Source organism: Lissotriton helveticus, chromosome 5_1 (assembly GCF_964261635.1).
Source record: "Lissotriton helveticus chromosome 5_1, aLisHel1.1, whole genome shotgun sequence".
Classification (NCBI taxonomy): domain Eukaryota; kingdom Metazoa; phylum Chordata; class Amphibia; order Caudata; family Salamandridae; genus Lissotriton; species Lissotriton helveticus.
The window spans coordinates 2093271820-2093297178 of record NC_136065.1 but is presented as its reverse complement, the minus strand read 5'-3'; the positions used below and the strand labels follow the sequence as shown (position 1 = coordinate 2093297178).

At 44.3% G+C, this 25359-nt stretch overlaps 1 protein-coding gene across 1 annotated transcript in view; it reads right to left on the bottom strand.

Annotated features, from left to right (window-relative positions):
- The window catches only part of MVB12B (multivesicular body subunit 12B), a 465376-nt gene extending 441114 nt beyond the window's left edge, over positions 1-24262 (bottom strand). The window contains exon 1 of the mRNA XM_078646102.1: positions 24054-24262. The gene's annotated coding sequence lies outside the window, so the exon portion shown is untranslated. The remainder of the gene's footprint in view (positions 1-24053) is intronic.
- Between the last annotated feature and the right edge of the window lie 1097 nt (positions 24263-25359).

Genomic DNA, 25359 nt, shown 5'->3' with positions numbered 1-25359 from the left:
GTTGAAGTTAATTTCTTAATTAATTCAGGCAGCTAGAGAACGCACTTGTCAGGTATTTATTGAAACTACCATTACAGGGTCTAATTTAAGAGGATGAGCTCTAGCTGTTACCTGAAAATAAAGCAAATTACCAATAGTCTCATGGCATCCAGGAAAGAGCTCAAGCAGAGAGGACACGCAACTGCCATCACCAATGCCATTTATGCGAGTAGAATGGTTGAGAGTGAAGTTAGCTCGGAGTCTCAACCGTTTGCAAGGGATGCTATCCTATGAAAACATGCACAGATGTTAGGACAAATGCCACATGTCTTCCGAGTTCACAGCTCGACATTCTACACAAAGCTCCAACTGACCACCAAAAGTGCCCTTCCCATAACCAACAGTATAATATTTAATTAAAGATGTCACATGAACCCAAAGTAGAGCCGATCTGGAATCTGTGTGACTGAGAGTCACATAAACTGATAACAATGTGTTGCGAGGATTGTTATACTGTTGGTTACTGTGTTGGGAGGTGCTATTATTGGTTGCCATGGGGAAGGGTTATCATTGGTAACCATGGCAACACAGACATTTTAGACACCCATTTTTCCCCACCTTGCCCAACAAACACCCAACAGATAAGCCATACAAAAGCTAAACAAATACCTGACCTGCAAGCTACAGAACATCCAGAACACCGCCGCATGACTGGTCCTCAACCTGCCAAAACACTGTCACATCTTTCAGCACCTGCGGCAACTCCACTGGCTCCCCATCGAGGCAAGAGTCACCTTCAAGATGCTCATCCACGCACACAAGGCCCTCAACGACACCGGACCGGCATACCTGAACTGCCGACTCAAATTCCACGCACCCTAAAGGACTCTACGATCAGCCCAGATATCCTACGCTGTGGTCCAACGCACCAGAAAAACCAGATCGGGATGCCTCTCCTTCTCCTTCCTTGCGGCCTAGGCCTGGAACGCCCTTCTTCCGGTCCCCCTCAGACAGACAACATCACTTCCCATCTTCGTAAGAGACCTCAAGACCTGGCTCTTAGACAGACCCCCTCCTTGATGGGCCGGAACCTGCACCTCCCTCCCCCAGCGCCTTGAGACCCTTACGGGTGAGTAGTCACGCTCAACAAACGCTTGACTGATTGACTAATACAGTTCACAGACGTTTTGCTTTACGCCAACACAACCCACTAAATGTCTCCAAACCCAAACACTGGAGAACACATTAAAGTGAATATCTCATATACATGCAACAGAGAAAATATATACCGTAAATGTAATTATCCGGAACCTGGGGGTCCGCAAGGCCTACTCAGGGGGTCAGTGACTATGTTGAAGATTTAGATAATGTTAACATTAATACATTACAATAAAAAATGCATACACAAATAAAAAGACAACTTGAAAACGTGAAATCTTTTTCTGTATTTGATTGTGAATGAAACAAAAAATTTTAATATTTGATCATTTGTTTGGTGTATACTTGTTTTCGTATTTTGTGTAATGTTATTAAGCTCAAATCATAGAAACTGCCTAATACGGGCGTCCCCAGCTTCCAATAATGTCTCGGTAGGGGTTCCCGGATGCTAGTTTTGATTAATTGGGGGGTCTACAGAAGTCAAAAGGTTACGAACCGCTGCCATAGGGCACTATTCACATATGTACATCAGAGTGAAAGACAACAAAACACATTAAATTACACATTTCACTTACATCCAACTCATGACCGATAAGCCATATGGTCGTCAGTCATCTTACTACCAAAAGCTCTAACCATTAATGTGCGATGAAAAAAATATAGCCAACAGATAACATAAAATTGAACATCAAACCCAGCATAGAGAACTACCATGCCCTTATGACGGCACTAGCCACCAAAGAAACACATTCATTCAATGCAAAACATCAATTTGGGCAGACACATCATGTACATCCACAAAGGCACAGAAAGGCCAAATACCCGATCATTATGTCAGTGGTTCCAACCACAAAGGCGACACCCACACCACAAACAAACCTCAACAAAAACAACAGACTGAACATTAAAAACACGTCGAACACAGCCCAGGCACACTACTTAGCCAGTAACACAAACCACAGACTCATTCTAACTGCTGAATACTATCATCTCACCGACCTATACTATCAGATACAGCACTACGGCCCTCCTGTGGCACACTAATGCTATTCTTGCCCAGGAGCTAACTGAATCGGATGTTGACACCCAAACATCTGACATGACCATTTATGTTTCGCTTGCACTGGTGGCCAACCCTCAACCTTCAGATCACATATTGGACACGGCACAGTTTTAGTGATGGACCTGAACAAAATACATGATCAAATGATGACTTTGACTTGGGTCTGTGTGGAAACACCAGTTTCACTTGAAACTCACATCCACGACAGGCCAACGCGTGATATACAAATCCTCATCAATATACGCATAAGCAATGAATAAAAGGGGGCGTGCCTTTGCAAGAGGCCCCCATGTCTCGCCAATACACAATGTGCTGCCAGTTTGTCCCACTCAATGTGATGTTGAAGATAGAAGTGACGTACAGTCAAGAGCAAATAATGGTTTTGCTGGGTTACGAGGTTTTTTGTGCTGATCTCGCTGCCATGCCAATGGTTTGCTTTTCCCAGGGTCCTGTGCATTCCGGTCATGTTTGATGTAGGTCTGTTTCGGGACGTGCCACACACAATTACACACGTCCCAATTTTGATCCAAAAATAGAAATATTATGTGGAATAATTAAGTTAGGGCTCCGCTCTTGCATTTGAAACGTGTTTGCTTGTGTCACACTTTGTCAAAAGTTTCTTTCTGTCTCAAAGAAACTTTTATATCGCAATATCTATGAAGTAAAACAATCACCAATATACATTTGGCTTCATATGTTTATTTAAAGTGGCCTCGATCAAGGATGGAGTTTGTGGGTCACTAGTGCAACAAGATACAAGTTAAAGTGTGTCTGAGACCCGACAGGAGGTCGAAAGGGAGGTTTGACTTCCTTTACCACTTTTGAGTGTTTTTGGTGTGTCAGGATTCTGAATTCTTGAGCGGTATTTGTTGTTCAGTGCCTTTGCTGATTTGGGCTTGTCTTCAGTGTGTAGGGGCCTACTTGATAAAGGGAGACGGCCAAGCTCTTTTCCACCAGTACATCTTTAGAAGCAGTCCAGTGCTGCCTGGAAGAAAGAGGACGAGGGTTGGATGCTGGAAGCTCTTGGAAAAAGACTTCAGCATTGATGCTCCTCACATTTGCTAATCAAGGAACAGCACGTCTGCTGGTGGGCAGGTCTTGTTTGAGATGGAGAAGCCAACGAGTTTATGATTACACTAGGGTGGGTGCCTCGTATGACAAGGTCAGGAATCTGGGGCAGGATGGACTTGAAGGGGTCTCCAAGGTCATGGGTAGGGTGGTTGACCAATTGAAAGAAATCAAGGTTTCCCATGTCATTAGCGATTGCAAATGCATCAGATGAGACATCGGTCCACATACTCCAGTATTCCAAGATGAGGAATCGATTCAACGTAGTTGTGTGTGTGTGTGTATGTATGGCCATTTCTAGGTAAGTGAGAAACTCTGATGGCATCTTTTAGTAGGGCACACGCTACCATGAAGGCGAGAAGGATGCCAAATTATGCATTTCACAAACAGGTGCTCAACTGGCCCATAAGCATGAACCAGATAACTGTCTGCACAGCGGAGTATTCTGTATGAGTCTGTGATAACTGATAAGGAGAAGATACTGGAAAAGAAGTGATGAATATGTTAAACAAGTTTCAGAAATGCAATGGAGGAGGAACAATGTCTTTTTACTTGCATAGGTGATAGCAGCCGGTTGGATTCCTTAACCGATGCTGAGCAGAGCACGCCATGAGGGTGGCACCACTCAAGAAATTAGGGGAAGGTTCAGTAACAGGTATGTGGTGGCACCAGGTGATGAGCAGCAACTGTTCTTTTGAGTAGGAGTGAGGGTGGTAGGAGAGGATACCAAATCTGACCTTCTAGAAGAGGAGGTGGATCTATGCGCTATTGAGGCCTAAGATGTTCTCTCCTCTCCCCTATCAGACCCCTACCCCAACCCTAACCATACAAACTCCAGAGGATTGCAACCCACCAGCACCATGGGATGTCACCTCTTTCACGACATTCCTACACGCAGCTGTCTTCCCTTTGCTCAAGAAACCATCTGCAGACCCTTTAACATTCAGCAACTATAGACCAATCTCCCTGTTCCCATTCCCTGCTAAGGTCTTAGAGAAAATCATGAGCAGACAACTCACCAAATACCTCAATGACCACCAACTGCTCAACACCACTCAGTTTGGCTTCAGACCCAACCACAGCATGGAAACTTCCCTCAGCGCCGCCATGGATGGCATCCACATTACTCTGGGCAGATGAGACACGGCGACCCTTAGCCTCCTGGACCTCTCAACAGCATTTGACACAATCTCCCACTCCATCCTCATCAAATGACTATATCACATCGGAATCCAGAGTCTGGCATTCCGATAGATCTGCTCCTTCCTGGCTGGAAGAGCTCAGTTGGTCAGCTTGACACTGTACACCTCAAACAACCGCAACCTCATTTGCGGTGTTCCTCTAGGATCCTCCGTGAACTGGACTTAAACGCATACATGATCCCTCTAGCCAGCTTCATCTGCTCTCATGTCATCAACGTCTCTCCTACGCTGATGACACGCAACTCATTTTCTCTCTCACGGACCAGATACCTAGTACCCGGATCAAGTTCAATAACTACATGAATGAAATTAGCCACTGGTTGAAAACTAACTGTTTAAGGCTGAAATTGTGATCTTCTGAAATAGCCATTCACTGTGGGTCTCCACCTGGTGGTCAGCAGAGCAAGGAGTAACATTAACCCCCACCACTTACGCCAAACACCTCAGGATTGACATCAACAGCAAACTCAACATGACTGCAAAATTCAACACGGTCACCGCCTCATGCTTCCATATACCTTAAAGATGCTTAGGAAGATTTCATACGAATCCCAGTTAGCACCCAGAAAACCATCATGCACACCTTGCTCACAAGCAAGTTGGACTACAGGAACACCCTGTATGCCAGCATTAACAACAAAAACTCACCAGACGGTTGCAGAACATGGCGGCCAGAATCCTTCTCAAACTCCCAAGCCGCACTCACACTGCAAGGAGCTACACTGGTTCCCCGTACACAAACAAGCACAATTCAAACTCCTCAACCACACTTTCAATCGCATCTGCTTTCACCAACGTTCCAGACACTTCCACTCGTCTGGACTCCTATTTGCACACATTCCACACATACAGTAAACCAGATCCAGAGGTGCAGCTTTCTGCTACATTGCTCATAAAGCGTGGAATGACCTTCACCTTCATTGTCCCCAATTTTTTAATTTCACAAGAAAAAAAAGATGAAGACCTGGCTTTTCAATTTGTTCACTATGATCTGGGTTTGGCTAGACTCGCACCTGCTCAGTGCCAAGGTACACTCGTGGGTGACCGGGCACTCTACTAATCTACATAACACAACAATAGCAACACGTAATATGTTATGGAGTGAGCAGGGGATTTATGTAAATGTGTGTTGTGGAGTGAAAAATGAATGATAATCACACAAGTGAGCTGAGCTGCTGAACCATTCCTCAGAGGGATGAATGCAATATAATGACCTAGTGGGGTCTGAAACTCGATCAGCAATGCATGGTGGACCAACGACCACACAGAAAACCTCAACTCTAAAGCAGAGTCAGATGTTCCTGCTGAGACAGACTTGGGAGGCACTGTGGAAAATCTATGTGATGGTGAAGAACAAAACATTTGAAACGTCATACCAGGAATGTTTCTGCACACTGCCATGGATCCTTAATCCTATATAGTAACATCAACGCTATCTTTCATATGACAGCAATCTTGCTAGTTAAACAGACAAAGAGGCAGTCACTAGGAAGCCACCAGCATGGGGTGGGGTGTGGTGGGGGGAGAGGCAGAGAGGAGGATAAAACGCAACCATCTCCTTTTTATTTTTCGGATAGTCCTATGACAGCAGCCTTTACTGAATGAGTTTATAGGACATATATTATGCTTCGGTTTGTAATACCCATTGTGCGCATAAAGTGCCATCCATTACGGCGTTCTTTGTCCTGCAGCCGAAAAGAAGTCTCATAACTCACTCGATCCCAGACAGGACTATCAATCAGCAGTTGATTCAACAGTAGTTACATGTACTGAGTACCAAGAGGTGGATGGTTTTTTCAAACACAGTCATCTTCATTCAGTTTAAAAGGTACGCAACAGGAGCACGTTCCCCTTCAAGCAGAGAAATGAAAACGTGTGCACGTGCAAGGTTGATCTGGTGTTGAATTGTACTTGCTTCCAGTTTTAATACCACACCAGAGGGTCCTATGGAAGTTACACTATACTCCCTAACTAACTTATGACTCAGACTGACTGTCCAACCGAACACCTAAAGTCTAATTGTAAGCAAACATATTATAGGTGCAAATGCACCACACCTTATGTAGTAGAATGCTTTCAGGCTTGATCTCAGTCTTAAGGGATCAGCGTGCAGGTGTGGGTGGCTACCTTAGTTCTTCATCTTTCTGAGGTTGATATAGCAGGCAATCCTGAGTAACAATTACACCAATTATTGAATGCATCAAGAGACCACTCATTTGTGCTGGGAGTTGAGTAACTGCTCAGCCTCAAGATCAACCTATCTGCTGCATACTTGCAGCAATTGGGAGAATCTGTTCACCACCACCCTCACCCGTTCAATAGGGCCCTGCACTGTAGTTGAGCCCCACATTCTGCTATTCCAAATCTACACTGATCCTTACTGCTAACATGGGATGCCAGGTAAAACCGGTCATCAGGGTCCCATGGCAGCAGTTAGACTACAACACCCCTTTAATGAATCATTGTGCCCAACAAGGAGATACTAGGGACAACTCAGTTGTACCACTGTACTGAAGCTACAATTTCTAGTTTAAACAAGCATTTCAATGCAACCGGTCTCGCCTTTGGGGCATTATATGTATTTAGCTATGCAGCATATTAGCCAGTGTGCTGAAACATCAACAGCTCTTTAACATGGTGGAAAGTAAGCACCAAACTGTGTGACACGCCAGGTATGGGAACACATGGAGAGAAATATTGCCTTTCAGCGGGAAATGGTATAGTCCAAAGTTCTGTTTTTACTATAAAATCAGGGCCTTCGGTGGTCATATCACTGAAAATACAAGATTTGAAAAAAATATTATTGTCTACAGGTGCTTGTGAAAGAATTTCTATGGACTGGAATCTAGAAAATGCTAAAGTGATTCTGGTATTTTACTGACCCCTACTGGACCCTTTTTATTAAGACAGTTAAATAGAGGCAGTTGAACAGAAAAAAAGTCCCTAAGCAGAAGCAGACAAGTCCTAGGGCTGATCTCCAGTGCCCACAAAGTACATACACATATAAGTACATACTAATATATAAGTATGTACTAAAGTATATATAAGAGGTCTCGCATGCTGGACCTAAAAAGGGTATACAATAGAAACATTCTCCAACTTGATCAGGTAATTATGCAGCAACCCTGACAAAACATCAGAATAAGCTTCAGCATCCCTACAGTATGTGTGGAAAAGGAGATCTCTAGTCTAGTGATTAACCATAAACGGTTTTTGTGAGTGAAACAACTAAGACTGCACAGAAAGTGGTCGTGCCATCATTCATATGAATAGCTTCCTTTTATTTTGTAAGTATACAGCGGCGGCTTATTCAGTGGGAGGTTAGGAAATTGCCCACCCCCGGTACGAGCCATCAAATCTATCAAAAGTGCCATTGAGTAAACTTTTAATTTAATGCTGTCCCAGTGCCCTCAGCCCCCAGCACTTTGTTCCTAAGTTGTTTGACAGGGCAGGGCCAAACTTGCCGAATGGCAGCCTGGCAGGCATCATGGATGAAGTTAAGTGTACATGTCGGGTTGGACTGGTCTCTTCTCGTGCATAGTCAAAAACACAAGAGGGTCCCTGAATACGAATGCTAGGGGAGGGAGGCAGAGAAAAAACTCTGAAATCAAGAACAGGAAAACCTCCCCTAGTTCCAAATATAAATAAAGGCAAACGCTCTGAATTTCAAAACATAATCATTGTCCCACACAAGGCTAATTTATTTGAAAATAATACGGCTATTTATTTTTTAGAAAAAAATGTTTTTAGTTAATAAATCCAATCTGATAACAATGAAGACTTAGATGTATGTACAAGCTCTATTTACATTTCATACTATACGAACATGCAGCCTACACCCACTCACTACTTCAATATCCTCACCAGTCACACTCACTCAAACCATCCTCAGTCATACCAGTCCACAGATTATACAATATCACACAATACAAAAAGGAAAAGATCATTCCTATACATACACCATTCTAAAAAAAGAGCATTCTACACAGAAAACAAGAAACAGGAGATCAAAGAAACAAAAAAACAGCAACAAGCGCCGACGCGCGTTTCGGAACAGCACCGATATTATCCAATCCTTCGTCAGGGCGCAAATGAATACAAAAAGATTTTCAATGATTTTCAATAATTATTCACACCATCAACAATATATACAAGGCTGAAATTATCCATAGTGCTTATTATCACTTTCCACGTTGATAGATGAATTCCAGGCTGCAGCTTCACATCACATTATTAAATCATATCTATATCCTCAGAGAGGAGAGAAACATGGGCGATGAAAAGATGGCAAGAGGATGCTTCGCAGGGAGGCACAGTATTCGTTCAAGGGGATGGTAACTTTATATCCAAGTCGGAGCTCCGTATCCAAGTCGGAGCTCCCTACGCCAATTAATGTGTTCCCCAACACTCTTCAATACAACTGGGCCTCAGACTCTGCCGGACAGAGGCCGATGGACACACAAGGTACACACACGTTTTAAATTTGATATTCTCGGTACTTAACCAAGTACCTCCGAGGGGAGATAGAGCGACTTCTCAGAGCACAATAGGTTTGCGCTTCTCTTCTCATAACGTCATGGCGAGGCTCCGACCAGGGTGCCGAAATGAACTGTATTGTGTGATATTGTATATACTGTGGACTGGTATGACTGAGGATGGTTTAAGTGAGTGTGACTGGTGAGGATATTGAAGTAGTGAGTGGGTAGGCTGCATGTTCGTATAGTATGAAATGTAAATAGAGCTTGTACATACATCTAAGTCTTCATTGTTATCAGATTGGATTTATTAACTAAAAACATTTTTTTCTAAAAAATAAATAGACGTATTATTTTCAAATAAATTAGCCTTGTGTGGGACAATGATTATGTTTTGAAATTCAGAGCGTTTGCCTTTATTTATATTTGGAACTAGGGGAGGTTTTCCTGTTCTTGATTTCAGACACTTCTCGTGCATAGCCCGACATTCGCTTCAGGTGTCCTGAACCCGTGCTGTGTTAAAGAGCCTGGGGAGCCTAGCAGATTGAGATGGTCCCCTTTGGAGTACTGGGCTCACCTGCTGCAACCATCATTGTGTTGCTATCATGCTGTTTACATTTATAAACAGCATGAGAACAACAAAATTATTGGTTCTGGTAAGGGCGGTCCAGTCTGGCCTGTCCCCAAAGGCCTGTACTTACAAGGCATCGTGGGAGCAGGAGTATTACAGCATGTGGTCAATCACTGTATGGTTCTATTTTGAAGCCATACAGTGATTGGTCATTTTTCTGTCCCTTGCGGGGATTGATCATTTTTCTGTCCCTTGCGGAGGACACCAAATTCTTCTAAACGTGCATAGTCTTAGTGAAAGCCCTGTGCATAATATAAGTTGCAGACAGCAGTCTCTTCAATGCCTCATCCTCTTTAGCTCAGACAGCTCTGAGCACCTATTTCCAGGCCCTGAAGAGTGGTAGTCATGCCCGCGCTTTATGTTTGTAGATGAAAACTTGACTTACTTCAGTACCCACTGCCTTATTGTGTTTTGCAAAAGGCAACCTTTGAAGCCACTGAATACGTGTCCGAGTATTAGGAGTTCCGTTTATAGAGGGCTTGCTTGTTGGGAGCTATCAATTCCAGCTGAGGAGTAAGAAGTGGGACAGACTTTCTCTCAACTGGGCTAGGTTGACTTGAAGAAGCTAGCATTTCCCTCCTCTAAAATCTACCCACCAATTTTCATCATTCCTTTTGTCTGAAGCGTGCCATGGCAATAGGGGGCACGGTAGCAAATGGTTGGCGCTTCATAAACACCAGTCCTCATTCACTGCTCTTACACTACTCTCATAGGATCATAAAGGGTATAATGTACACACTCTTACATTCATGGAGGCCCACAGACTGTAAAGTGCCTCAGCGAATCATCAGGAGCAGGTAGTGAGTGATGCATCATGCAACTGAAGTACAATACAATGAACCACAAATAATTATGCACCCTCCACCTTCCCCATACTGTTCTAATTTGTCTTTAATTCCTACCAAAACTTCCTAAATTTGTTTATGTGGAGAGAGCCATGCCGCATGTATAAATCCGCCCAAATGGGATTCAGTCGGCCCAGAAGTACTGTAGTCTCTCCAAGCCCGAGGTGCCCATCATTAACGATGGCTTGATTCATTTCTTCCTTTTAAAACTGTTACGAAATATTGTATTTTTTGATTCAGCATATTTTTATGGAGCTATTAATTGTTTTATCTATTCATGCTTTCATGGTTTTTTAACCGAAGAATGCTTGTTGATGATGATTTATTGGAGGGGCACACCATGGCCTACCTGTGCAGTGGGACGTTCAGCTATCAAAGAATATCTGTTTAGGACGAGGTCTGAGATGACCCCTTCATGAAGCCCACTTGGACAGCACTATCTGCTTTTTCCCTAAACTGTTATGTTATGTTATGTACTTTGGTGCACTCCAGATTGGATTCTGGGGTACCCTTGTCAGTCCCTGGTATATGGTACCCATGGCATAGGTATCCCAGAGGCCTCCCATGGGCTGCAGCATGGATTATGCCACCCCTGAGAGGTCATGCAAAATGGAACTACAGGCCTGCCATTGCAGCCTGTGTAAGTTGGTGTATGCAAGGTTCACGATATCTAAAGGTCACTCCACCTAAAACCGATAAGTTACCCCTATAGCAGGCCTTAACAATACTGAAGGCAGGGTGCTTGGTTCTAAGTGAGATGGTGGCACTGCATGAGCAGGACACCCCTGCAGCCTATGGAGTCCATTCTCCCAGGTTGTTAGTTCTGCAGCTATTTACGACAGACTGTGTGAGGACCTCCTCTGAAACGGCTGAAAGTAACCCAAAGTGTTTTGTATCAAACATTGTGGGATCATACCCCTCCACATCGGTACAGGTATGATTCCACTCCTCAGAAACGAGTTTTGTGAGGTCCCTGGTGTCCCGGTACCAGCCTTCTAGTCCCGGGCAGCCCTAAATGGTTGCTGCCGACCAGAGACACATTTCTGCCCTCCTGCTGCTGAGCCAACCTCGAGCAGGGGAAGGCAGAACAATAGGCATCCTGTCACAGGGAGGTGTGACCACCTCCCAGACAGGATTTATTGCATTAGGCGTGGTTGGGTGCACTTGCTAGCGACTAAAAGTATGCACGAGGGGCAAATTTGGTGTACCTGTGCATAGTCCAGTGCAAACCAGTCCTGGGAGCCGTTGGCTACTGCTCTGATGCAAAACTGGACAAAGGATATGGGAGTAACCTCCCCACTTCAGACCCAGGTTCCCTAGAATCTGTCCTACCCTCTACCGTGGGTACAAAAGGGCTTGCCTGGCTGCAAGACCCTAGATTCGACATGGACAAGATTCTGAACTAGAAACCACTGAACTTCGACCGTCTGGACACGCTGGACTTCGTTTGGGCCCAACTTCGTCCTCCACTCCGTCCAAAGCATCGCCTGTGCCCGTGCACCATGCAGGCTCCCTGCGGGACCTATGGAGCATTAAGGAGAACCAAAGACATATTGCCTTGGAGTGAAGGAGTCACAACCCCTGCAATCGCGGGCAACACATCCCGATTAACCGGTCTGCTGCTCCTGACCTCCCATGGACTCTGAAGCTTCCAGCAACACAGGAGGTGGGTATCCAAGTCCCTCAAGGTCCAAGCTGCCTTCTCACCAAGTTAGAGGTCAGAATCCCTCATGAGGGCTGCAATACGTGTACCCTTGTGCACTGCATACTTTTACAAGTGCCTATGCTTCTTGGCGTTTCCGAAACAAGTGCACTGGGCTCCGAGTAGCCCCAACTCTGGCACCCTTTCCCCCAAAGAACTTCGGCCTCCTCGCACTGAGTGCTCTGTGGGCTGTTGCTTTGTGAAACTGCTCGAGGTCCCCTTGCGACTCCTATGCCTCCGGCCTGTGGCTCATCTTGATGGTCACTTTTGCTTTCCTTGGGCTCACCTGGTTGCTCCAGGCTTGCCCTGACTCTCCAGTGCTTGGAGGGTCTCCAGGACCTTGCTGGTCTGAACCGTAACCTTTCTTGACCATCTTCATGGGTTGCCGCTGCCAAGGCTTGTTGGTGCTCCAGCTGGACACCGACATCTCAGCAATCAACATCCTTCGTGGGACAGCTTGTATCCGGCCCCTGGTCATCCACATCATCTCCTGGTCCGGGTGACTGCAGAGTCAAGAACCCCCAGAACGCACCTGAAACACCAGGCATCGGTGGGAATTCGTCTACCGAGCCCCTGGTTACTCCGGAGGGTCCCCTCTGCTTTCAGGTACTCTTCACCAAGAATCCACCTTTGGATTCCGATGGACACTATTCTTCTTCCTAGCAGTGGCTCTTCTTCAAAGTCCTCCATAGAGATCGATTGCGGTTTCCAGCGCCTCTTCAGACCTATGGACCAGGCTTCCCTGGGATAGGTAACTCTGGTACTACGGTATCCTCGGGTGGGGTGGCTCTCCAGCCTCCTAACTTCCACAGGATTTCTTCAAAGTCCACTCAGAAGGGTTCTTAAACTTTAAAACTGCATCCGCGACTCTCCCATAGAATTGTATGGCGCACGCGGTCGTGTTCCCACACTGCACCCTTCCTCTGTGTGGTCCCTACTTAATTCACCTTGGGTGGTTCCTTGGTGTCTCAATGATTCTACATCCTCCAGACACTGTCTCGACCCGAGTCGTTGTTCTTATACCACTATTTTAGTATATAAGTGTATTAGTGCTACTTAAGATTGTTTCTTTGCTACAGTAGTTTGCTTTACGAGTATTTTTCGTGTAGGAGATACTGTGTCATGCTTTTAGTGTGTTATACTAATAAATCCATATTTTTATAACTACTGTGTAGTTCCCCATTTCAGTTAATCAATACCACAAGGTTGCATTCTGGTCAAACAAGCTGCTTAACATTGGGGCACCAACAAGTCCGCGGCACATCCACCTTTCTGTCTGGATGTTCTAGTGGACACCAAGTAGAACACAAGCGGTCAAAGGAGACAACCTGAACTCTAAATGCATTGGAGATGGAGAAATGCAAATATATACCACTTCCCTATTTAGAAGTACCCACAGTCCCAGCATGATTGCTCAGCATAGCTGTAAAGGCGGGGTTTGAAAAACAACCTGTCAACTTATTAGCACAGATAAAAGGACTCGGACAGGGCCAATGCAACTAGAACTGTGATAGACTTCATTGAACTGGGTCTCCCTAGGAAACATTGGTAATTGAATTGCGCTCCTCCTTTTCCTAATGAGAGAAAATTTGAAGCTATTCATTGAGATCGCTTAAAAGGACATTTCTAACAGCATCTCAACCTTACCACCTGCACGCCCTCCCACCATCTGAGGAAGCCAACCTGTTCAGATGGGATCTGACGACTCACAGCACACGCAGTGATAAAAATGCGCCAAAGCTCGGACCAATTGAAAGGAGAGTTGGAGAAGTAGACAGAAGAAGGAAAGAGTCTGGGGGAGAAAACAAAGAATATAAAAGACAGAGAGCGAGAGGACAGAAAAAGATTTGGGAAGGGAGAACAGTGAAGGTGGTATGGTGGACAACAGAAGTGTTTCATCCCTAAAACATCAGATTATATCACTGAATTGAGTGGTACTTATTACAAAAATTATAGTTCTTACACATGAGCTTAGCAAAAACATTCTGCCTACTACTTTATAACACAATTTGTGAACTAAACAGCAAGTCAGATGACGTGTGCACTCTATATGTGGCCTAGAATCTTATTATATATCGGCCTAAAATGGAGTCTATCAAATGAAAACAAGTACAGTGCACATCCTGAACTTTCATGTTTGAAGGAGCTCTCATATGGGATAATGAAGAAAAAGGCAACTTTGCGAAATAAAATATTTCCCACAGATCACACAATTTTGGTTAAGCTGGCATTGACCAGCAGGTTCTCGGGTTTCAGATTGTACAATTCAGTTACTAGATAGATAGCTCTCCTTGCGCTCTATCTTTTAGTAGCTCGCTATATAAATGCAATTACAATACAATACAATACAATACATGTAAATGGATTCAAATAAAAACAACTGTGAGGTACTAAGCAATGTTTTCTCAAGTCAATTATGACGAACTAACAGAATAGAGTACTCATCTTTTTTGGTATGTTCATGTTATAACTAAACTGTAAGAAGAGTCTTAGAGGCAGTTTTTATAAAGCTTGGAGGGTCTCATTAGTAAATATGCACTCTCACAGTTAAATGCTATGTTTTCATCATTTTAATCAGTAATTATATAATACCTAAACTATATTTTAATTTTGCAGTGACTACTTGTTATGAGATCACCAATATGTCCTGAAGACTTTCCAGAATTACCTACCAGATGCAGTGTGTGTATGCAGGTAAGATAATTAAAAGGCTTACGTGTGGCAATCTAAATTTTCACACGACAGTAACTGTTGAAAATAATGAATGCAGCAGGATATTGTCTCCTCTTTCATGTTTTTTAAAAATTCAAGGCACCACCTCCAAAATTGCTTTATAACCGTTATTGCTTTCACGCTAAATTCTTTTCTCAAAATTAGCTTTAAAAGGTGCCATTTCCCACCCTTTTTACAAACCCCCATTAGGTCTGTCGGACTCACTTGCTTCAATTCGTGAGTTAAACTGGCCTCCAACTTTTACGCCTCATCACTTTGAAAGTTCACCAGCCGCCACTGTACGCATTTGTACGTTGTTGTGTAGGACACATAGTAAATTGGCACACAGGACAACACATGCAGCTCACTTGCGCTCTTCATGTTTGTGAAAAGAATCGATTGGCAACCCTATGTTGGACCAAGCATTAAGATCATCACGCAGTATTACCAACAAAACTCGAGTATCAGGAGAAACCCGTCCATAAAAATTAGGCCCATAGAAAACCCAAAACAAGAGGACATTTACTGGCCATGATTATACAGATACTACTAGGTACCCACAAGGTTGACAATGGTAACCCAAAGACCACAGTTCATGCCAGCCATTGAAAGTTTGCAGTTGGCACACTTGTGCCCATTTTTGATTGTTTATCAGTGCCCTAAGCTGTCTGCCGTGACAACTCCAGAGCAGTCTATATGTCAAGATAATCCTGTGGGTGAACGCTTGGTGGGCGCATCTTCGATTGTAAGGATGCACACATTTAAAAAAAATTCTGAAAGGGGAATTCAGTTATCCTCTAATCCATCTATATATGACCATAATTCCGTACATCAATATTTCGGTGAGCAGAGAAACACAGAGAGCGCCATTATTGCACTCTCACACATACTAACAAAAACAAGCAATACACACAGAATCATTACTGCCCTTTCTGCGATAAGTGTGGCTCAATGGTTAGAGCGGCAGACCCTGATGCAGAGGTCTAGCCTGGGACCAGGGTTCAATTCCCGCCTCGGCGGGTCTTGGGCTCAATTTCCTCAGACCGGATAATTCTCGCCTCGGTGCCTATTCTAATCATGGGTCCCACTCTGCAACTCTGGGCAATAGCTTCCTTAATCTCCACAACTGCCCCAACAACGCTAGGATGCCTGGCTTCACCTTGGGGGTGCCCAGGAGTGGGTACTTCACAGGGAAAAGCCAGGAAGGGTTCCTCAGCGGTATGCGTACAAGCGCCTGAGATACCCCTTCGGGGGTCGATTCGGGGGGGCGCTATACAAGTACTACTACATTTACATTTCTCACACACCTTGTACAATCAGGTACCAGTTGGGCACCTTGGGTGAGAGACACACTGATTATGTATCCTACAGAGTAAGCCCACGCATTGTCACAGGGTTCTCCTTAGACAAAACCTTACTAACAAAGAGATGGCATTGGCAGTCATGTATTCTAATGTGTTACTATATATTTGCTAATAAAACTGTGAATACTATACTGGTACTTCCCTGTGGTATTACTTGCATCTTCACAGTGCAGGGATTGAAATTCAGAGCATAACTGTGCAAGATCTCACCACTACACAGGAGAACCTCCACCCTCTAAAGAATATAAAGGGAGCTTTATTCGTCTCCACTGCAGAATATCTACAAAGCTTTGAAGCAAAGTCCTCAAGGGGACAGGAATTCTATTTCCGCTTTATACACGCTTCTACATGCTGAGAGACTATGGTGTAGCATCTCAAAGCATATCACTTAACAATCAATGCACAACACATCTCTTTCGGACTGTCTCCAAGCAGCCCTTTCTGCTTCCTTTGGGGTGGGGCGCAATCCAGCTTCAGGGCCTCTGACAGTGAAGCCTGAAGAACACAGAGGCACAAGTGAAAAACATCTGAAGTTAACAGCAGCAAATCGCTACTCCGAAATCACAACGAGCTCAGTAACTCAAGGAGTAAGAAGGTGTGCAATAGTTAGGAGTGGCCATAATGCACGTTATCTACTGCCTCGTAATTATGTGAAATTACAGCAAAATTACATGTAGTTGTGCGAGGAGAGTGACCCAGCATTTAGCACTATTTTCTTAGCGTAAAATGCAACCTCGCGTCTGAAACGGACCCGAGCATGCATTTTGCATTAAGAAAATAGTGCTAAATGCTACAGAACACAAATAGTAGCAGACGCAAGAACTTATTAACTTTGTTGTTTCCTTGCGCCTGTGGTAGGATTTTTGTGCCAAATTACTTATAATCACATGAACGGGTGTACTCGCGTTATTTCCTCTAATTTCATGTCAAAAGTAACACAAAATTACTCCAATTATTCTGTCATAATTGAAATTTCATCCAGGCCTAGTAACAGTCACCACCTCCTTTCATAGCAGGGGTTCATGCACAATAGGTGTATTAGAAATACTACATGAATGCACACAAGACACCGCATGCATACATGGGCTATTTGTATAAGACACTGTTCTCTCAAAGTTGAAGAAACATTTCACAGTGCAAACGCATATAGTGATTGTTGTCAAGGCTTCAATTACACAGCAGTGATACTAACAGAAGGTACTGTTACACTATTTAATACGACTTATTTGACCCAAAAAGATAAAAAGTTGAGAATGCCCTATTGGGTTTAGAACATGTGGCCAGCAGAGAGACAAATATTGAGACTGGGCCATTGGTATGATGCACAGCCACAGTGCTGATGCGCGCTCTGTTCACGATTCCTTATAGGGGATGTTGATACAGGATGTTGATGCTACTGTACTCTCAAAGCCGCACTGTAAAATACCTTTGGAAAGTTTAATAAATTATCCTTTTCTGCTACCATGGATAATCTGCATGCCCATAACGCGGCCTAGTATAAAAATCCTCCCACAAAGGTAAAGTTTACGTGGTACTATATGAAATGGAGCATACTCATAACAACATGAAATGACGCAGTACTTCATGCAAGTGAAATGACACGACCGCTGCAAGGAGCAGACTGAGTTGGATATACATTTACAGATTCAGATGTGTCATCCTCTAAAGTCTGCACAAATCGCGGTGTTTGTGCATATGGTTAGTATATTAAATTCTTCATGGTTAGTCTAGGCTTCACATACTCATGAAAAATGTTTTGAGGATTTACTGGGAGATTGATATTAACCCTATGTATTGAAGTAAATCTCAAGCCCTGGCTGCAATATTTTAAAGTGTTCTGATACCCATCCTGGAAGTGTGATCCCTGCTAAATAAATTTTAAAAAATTATAATTACAAAAAATGTTAGCATTTTCAATTTTCTGGACTGTTATTCAAAACAATTGCTTCAAATTCTGGGCAATGCACCTGACCATGTCGTCTTACTAGAGTGCAAGGCCGACTGGGCTCACTGGAAAGGGTGAAATCAGTTCTAGTGGGCTAGACAAAAGAGGTCTAGCTTAGCACCTCTCTCTCCGACCTAGTGCCATTGGTGGAGTCCCGCCAGGATCTATCCTCTCCCCATGCCCTTTTATTGATTACCTGGGTTCATTATACAGCATTTATTGGATGTTCAGATGTTTGCAGATTAACCCAGTTAATGGTGGATGTAGAGAGTGAGAAAGGGTAATTGACCCATGCCTGGCTTGGACAACATCTTGTCTTGTTTTCAACGGGACAAAGGCAGAGATCATGGAATATGATCACAGTTCAGAGTCCCGGCCAATTGGCTGGATCAAACATCTGAGATCAGAGAAACCATAACATGCATTTGTCATTCAATAGGTCTCGCATTAGTTAAATTTAGAGTTATTGGTGTTGTAAAGGAGAATGTTTGATGGAATGTTTTTTTTTCCCTCAAAAAATATCCTTGCAGTAGCATAACTAATAAAAGAAAATCCATGAAGAAAGGAAAGGGAGCAGTATCTTCGCCTGTTACTAGGTGTCCCTGTGGACCTCTATTAGCCCTATAAGGTGGTGCACCCTGCAATAATGAAGAATACAACTCATCCCTAGGACCTGATCCAGGCCCGCCTTATCTATTCCCAAGCAACAGGGCTCACAGACAGACACATGAAGCATGGTAGAGCTTAGACAGCTGACGAGGCTGTTGTCTTGCTCAAAATCGCTCATATCCATGATGTACACACTGACATTCCAGTGCCCGGGCGGAGGAAGATGTAACACTTTGCAGGCACAAGAAAAGACTGCAGAAAGTCATTCACCCACCGCCACCTTTAGCTTCAGATGTTCAAAGCTAAAGTGTGACGTGCCGAGATTGGTACATAGTATATAAATGAAAAAGAAATACGGTGGCCGTCTGCTTTTTCTTCCTATTTATTGACTTTTGTAGCAATGGCGGCATGCCGCACTTTAGCTTTATATGTTTTAACCTAAAGCATGGTGTGCCCCGATTGCTACAAAAGTTATTAAATATTTTTTTTTAAATTGTTGTGCGGCTGCCGTATTTTTTTCTATTTATTGACTTTTGTAGCATGGCGGCACACCGTGCTTTAGCTTAAGATGTTTAAGACTAAACCGCAGTGTGCCGCCAATGCTACAAAAGTAAATAAATGGAAAACAAATGCGGCATCCACCTGCATGTTTTTCTGGTTATTGACATTTGTAGCAATGGCGACACACTACTCCTTAGCTTCAGATGTTTAAAGCTAAATCGCGATGTTCCGGGATTTCATCAAAAGTCAAGAAATGCAGTGGCCGTATGTGCCGCATGTCTTGCCTGCTTCAGCAAGACATTAATTACGTAAAAAGTGCTCACTGACTGTTAATGAAACCTAGAGAGAAAGGGCACATGTAAGAGGATATGTCCTCATGGGAGGTAAGAAAAGAAAAGGAGAGGATGGCACTAAGGAGGCACTAGTAAGCCTACTCACGAATCAAAAGCCATCATTTACAAAGGACAGTAAGAGGAGCCAAGTGAAAAGATGGGCGGAGCATAAAGTCTATACTTGAATACAACATGTCTCGAAGAGACAGCACAAACATTGCCTAGGCGAGACCTAAAAATTATGGTTTTTCAATAAACAGAACGGAGGTGCTCGAGTCCTGCAACTTTCATCTGGGGCTGCAAGCAAACAACATTCTTTGCTGCAGATACATGGAAGAAAACACCAACCAGGGCCACTGTGGACACGTTTCATAGTAGAACATATATGATCAGGCCCACATTGGAATCATCATATAACATCACTGCTCATGGGAGAGTGGATAAAAGTCGAAAAATTGTACTGATCAGCATCACTAGTGAACGAAAGCCATAGACCGGAAGATATCAGGGGCATGTTAAGTATAAGTTCAAGAAATACCATAATCACAACGTGTCATAATACAGCAATGTTTATGGCCATTGCAAATAAACATCACTAAATCGCACTGATTAGCACCTTGATGAACAAAAGCTAAGAAAAAGAATTTATCTGGGCCACAGTGGATAAACATCTTAGTGCCATAGTGGATGAGTGTTGTTGAATGGCACTGATAGGGGAAAGTGTGTATACAAATCACAGACCAACACTGGTAAGGGTCATAGTGGATAAATGTTACTGATCAGGGTCACAGAACAAAAATAACTATGCCACAGTGGATAAACATCTTAGAATTGCACAGAATATGGCCATATGGATACATGTTGTTGGATGGCACTGAAAGGGGCCACTGTGCACACAAATCATGGAATGTCACTGTCATAGTGGATAAATGCAACGGATGCGGGTCATGGGGAACAAAAGTCTCAGAACTAAAAGTATCTGGGCCATAGTACATGCATATCATAGAACAGCAATGATAAGGGCCATAGTACATAAACGTCATTGAATGGAAAGGAGTACGGCCACTCTGATCAGTACTGATCAGGGTCTAGGCTTTACCATTCCAACTCTCTGTACATTGGACAGCCCATGGGTTTGATCATTAGATGACAGTGATTTCAGAATAGATTGCCTACAGGTTGAAAGGAGACATCGAACAACTCTTTAACTGGCTGGATCTAACAGCAGCCATGTTCCAAAGAGAATCATAGTCCATACTGAGCTCTATAGAGAAAGAGCCAAAGCTATCTCCTTGGCACCTTCTGTTGTTATAGGCCAGAGCATCGCTGCTAGCATTCGTTACAACAATGTAAGTTGAGGCGACAACGTTCAAAAATGTCAGGAAGCTACACGCCTACTGTGGAGGAAGTCAACCTACAAAACCCACTTCTAATGAAGATTGGTTTAAAGAAGACGGTGTAGAGTTTAGAGAGCTAAAGAAAACTAATATGTCCTGCCAAGTATATGATTAGTGAGTCACTGTACGAGGGAGGCATAAATCCTACAACATGAGCGATACCATGTTCTAGCACTGTTGTTCTCCATCCAGATGGTCTCTCTGAAGCAGCCTGTTGTATCCACACAGCACTGTAAAATATATTTATATTTTTTTACTACCCAAGAATAGTGTTAATGACAATATTTCTGGGACTAAGATAGCCTTAGGTTCCTACCTGGTTCCCTTCTAAATAAAACTGGACACAATAACAACTCCTTGCAATCCATTTTCTAAGCCAGCTTTTGCAAATCGTTCAAATTAGGTATTAAATAATAGGACCGGCAACCCCTTTAACTTCTAGCATATGTGCCAGAAAATGCAGAAGTGGAGCACTGCTGTTTGCAATCAATCGCCCCCCCCCCCCCCGCTTGCTACAACATATATTATATTCCTCTTTCTATTACAATTCTTAAATTGACTCTTTTGGCCAGCCTCACTGAATTTTAAGTTAAACTTGCGTGTTCAACGTGGCATATACAACACAAGCCATGGAAAACAATGGATGACACGCACTGTGGTAGGCAGCATGTTACATAGGCAGCATGTAACATGGGCACATGAGGAGGTGCAAGACACTTTGTCAGGCGGATGAAGCGACATATTAAAGCAAGGTGGTGGGGAGGGTATACATTGAGCCCGGGAAGTGAACAGTGACGATAGGGTGGCATTGCTGAAAAGGAAGCAAAGTGATCTAGCGAGGGGTGGGGTTATTGAAGGGTAGAGCAAGCAGGGAGTGGGTGAGGAGGGGCATAAGGAAGAGGTGTGGCGCCGCGGCTAGGGTGACCGACTCCGGAATCTGGGGATCACGGTTCGATCCCCGGCACCGTCGGCAGATTAGCCCAGCACCATGTGACTCTGGGCAATAGCTTGCTTAATCTTCCCGACGGCCCCCAGCGCCTAGAGACCCTTACGGGTGATTGTGCGCTTTACAAATGCGGATTATTATTATTATGGTGGGCTCATGCTTGCTTCTTCGTGCTTTCTTTTCACAAGGTGACACACTTCCAGCTTCTACAGGCGGTATTGCAGTATTGGGTTTGTGGTTCAAGTATTGTGTCAAAAGAACCCTAAACATGAATGATATCGGACCTTTTGTAAGTGCAAGAGGCGTCACACATCCTTTATTCCAACCCACACCTAGGGAAGACATGTCAGATATCATATGCCTTAGTGGGGCTCTCGAGCCTACCACCAAAGAAAGGAGGTCAAAACAACAGCAGTACACCACAGGGCTGATCTGCCACTTGTCCACCAGCTCAACTACCCTGGTTGTTGCACGTACTCTTAGAATGTGTTACGATCAGGGAAGCACTGGTGTTCACAATCTGGTAGAGTTAGAAGTGTAGTTTTAAACAAGGCCCATAACCTGAGGGCATAATCACTCTGGGGCACTTCCAAAATATATGGGTCCACCTGTCCTCTGGGATTAGTCCAGTGTACACAAGCAGCTGTAGATTCACATTTTGCTAAGTGGCATGCCCTAGGCCTGGCATGTGGCTGCAACCTTGCTACATGTAGTCAGGACATCAAATAACCAGTTCTGTGAATTTTATGGATTATGGGAGCTGTGTTTGTGAATACCTTCTTATGAACCAGGAAAACTGATAAATCTGACAAACAACGATGCGTAAAACAAATGCCCAGGACATGAAACCTGCGCCCTCATCACACAGCGGGCAGTAAAAACGAATAACAGAAAAAAAATCTGGTAAACTGGTCAATGGCCATGTTTGTTCCTTATCTGCACCATTAGGAACTCAAGTTGCATACAACCAGGAGATGCACCGTTACTCATCCTGGTAATACTGCACATGAAGATCTCCTGGTAATTTTCAGTTACTTAACACATGTAGTTGCCAGTTGTTCCCAAATTTGCTTGACCTGTATTTAAATGTAGCATAAATAGCTGCCGGCAATGACATTCACACATCAACCATTTTTAAATTTACACTGGCCAGGTTCAAGACAGGGGGTCCTAAGAAGATGGAGTTAGGTAGCAGCCGTACCCTGGTTCCTCAAATGGCAACTCAAAGTGCGGTACCACTACACTAGAATCACAGATTTAGGGTTATATGTATGCTTAAGAACCAGCAACAATATAATAAACTCTTCAATGTCAAGCATCAAGAACAAGCCCACTGCACTTTTGCCTTCTGGTACTTGAGTCAAGGATTTATAATAGGAAGAACAAAATGAGAGCAGAATGCAGCATTAGGCAAAAAAAACTACATCAACCACTTACACCTGCATTGGGACAATTTGGCACATCGATTTACTAAAGCCTTCCCCCATCCCCTTGGGGATTCTAATCTATGAAATGGCTGGGAGCCAGTAAACTATACACAGATTTTAAACAAAATCAAAGGCAGACTCCGTTTCCGGCTGCATTAAATAAACAAACACTTTGTTTAATATGTACATAGACAATATGTTATCAAAGCTGTGTACCCAAAGAGAAATAGTAGTAAATCATGCACAGCAGCACTGTGAGATTATTCCTTGTTTGCTGAGCTGCTGTGTCAACAACATACAAAAACCGGCGAGAAAACTATAAAAAGAAGACATTGAGAGGCATGTAGATAAAATGCCAGCAGCAGTGGAAGAAAGGGACAGGCAGGCACGCAGCAGGGTCAGGCATTTGGGAGAAGACACTAGCCTGGCAGGCCTCTGGTCCCCCGGCCCGGAGAGGGGTTGTAAACACCTCCAGAGGCCAGGGGATGTCTGCGGGAAGGACACCCGGCTGCCCCGGCAGCAGCGCTCCCATGCAGGCAGAGCCAGGCTCGCGCGGCCTGGGGCAGCCAGAAGCCGGGGCCTCGCGTGAGCCGGGCGGCCGGCGCAGGCGGCGAGGGGAGCGGCTGAGAGGGGAGCCGAGCCCCCGGCCGAGGAAGCAGGCGGAAGTTAAAGCGGCGGCAGCACCGGTGCCTCTTACCCGAGCCGGATCAGGGGGACATAGCCTCGCCGCTTCCTCCTGGCGACCCCCGGGCCTTCCCCTCCGGAGCCGAGTGATAAAAAAGAGCACAAGTCACGTCAAGGGGTGTTTGGACATTTCAACTTTGTGCCTCTGATGCGCGACAACATGCTGGAGAGCCTCGGCGGATATAACAGAGCCGGGCCCGGGGCAGCGCCCCCTCTGGCCAAGACGGGCGCTGCAGGCGGCGTGCAGCAGGAGCAGGGCTGTGTGGGCAGAGCAACTTCTGGGAGCTAGAGATGCAATCACAAAGTTCACGCTGTTTTTATTTATTTATTATTATTATTTTTTATGTATTTATTTATTTAATGCGTTTTTATATAGCGCGGACTTTACCCGAAGGTGTCAGAGCGCTTCACAATAGGAACAGTAGTGAAACATGAGGAAAAATTACAAGTCAGCATGTTACAAAAGCAAACGTTACGTTACATAAGGCAATGGTGACAATTGTGCATGTATCAAGAGCAAACAAAATACAAGAGGTAGCAAACGATATGTTACAAGAAGAAAAAAAAGTGACGTATGTGTAAGTTAGAAATTCGTACAAAGTACATATAGAGGTATAATACTGCACTAAATGGCAGATCCTCAAAACACAAGAACAAACGTTCCGTTACACTGCTGGGCAGGCAGTGCCAGCCTGATATGACATCACAAACTTTACACTGGTGGGCTGGCACTGCCAGCCTGATATGCAATCAGAAACTTCACGTTGTGTGGCGAACCCTTGCAATAATAAGCTTCACACTGTAGGTAACTTCCGTGGACTTTTAAAGTTCACACTGCTGGGGTAGCACTGCCAGCCTGGCATGATATAATAAACTTCACACTGCTGGGCTGGCACTGCAGCCAGCCCGACAGGCAGTCGTAAACACCTCGCTGTAGGGAGAACCCGTGCGAACCATTGCAATCAAAAGCTTCACACTGTAGGTAACTTCCGTGGACTTTTAAAGTTCACACTGCTGGGGTAGCACTGCCAGCCTGGCATGATATAATAAACTTCACACTGCTGGGCTGGCACTGCAGCCAGCCCGACAGGCAGTCGTAAACACCTCGCTGTAGGGAGAACCCGTGCGAACCATTGCAATCAAAAGCTTCACACTGTAGGTAAAATCCGTGTACTTATAAACTTCAGACTGCTGGGCTGGAACTGCCAGCCTGGCATGACATCATACACTTTACACTGCTGGACTGGCACTGCCAGCCTCACATGAAACAATAAACTTCAGACTGCTGGGCTGGCACTGCAAACCTGACATCACGCCAT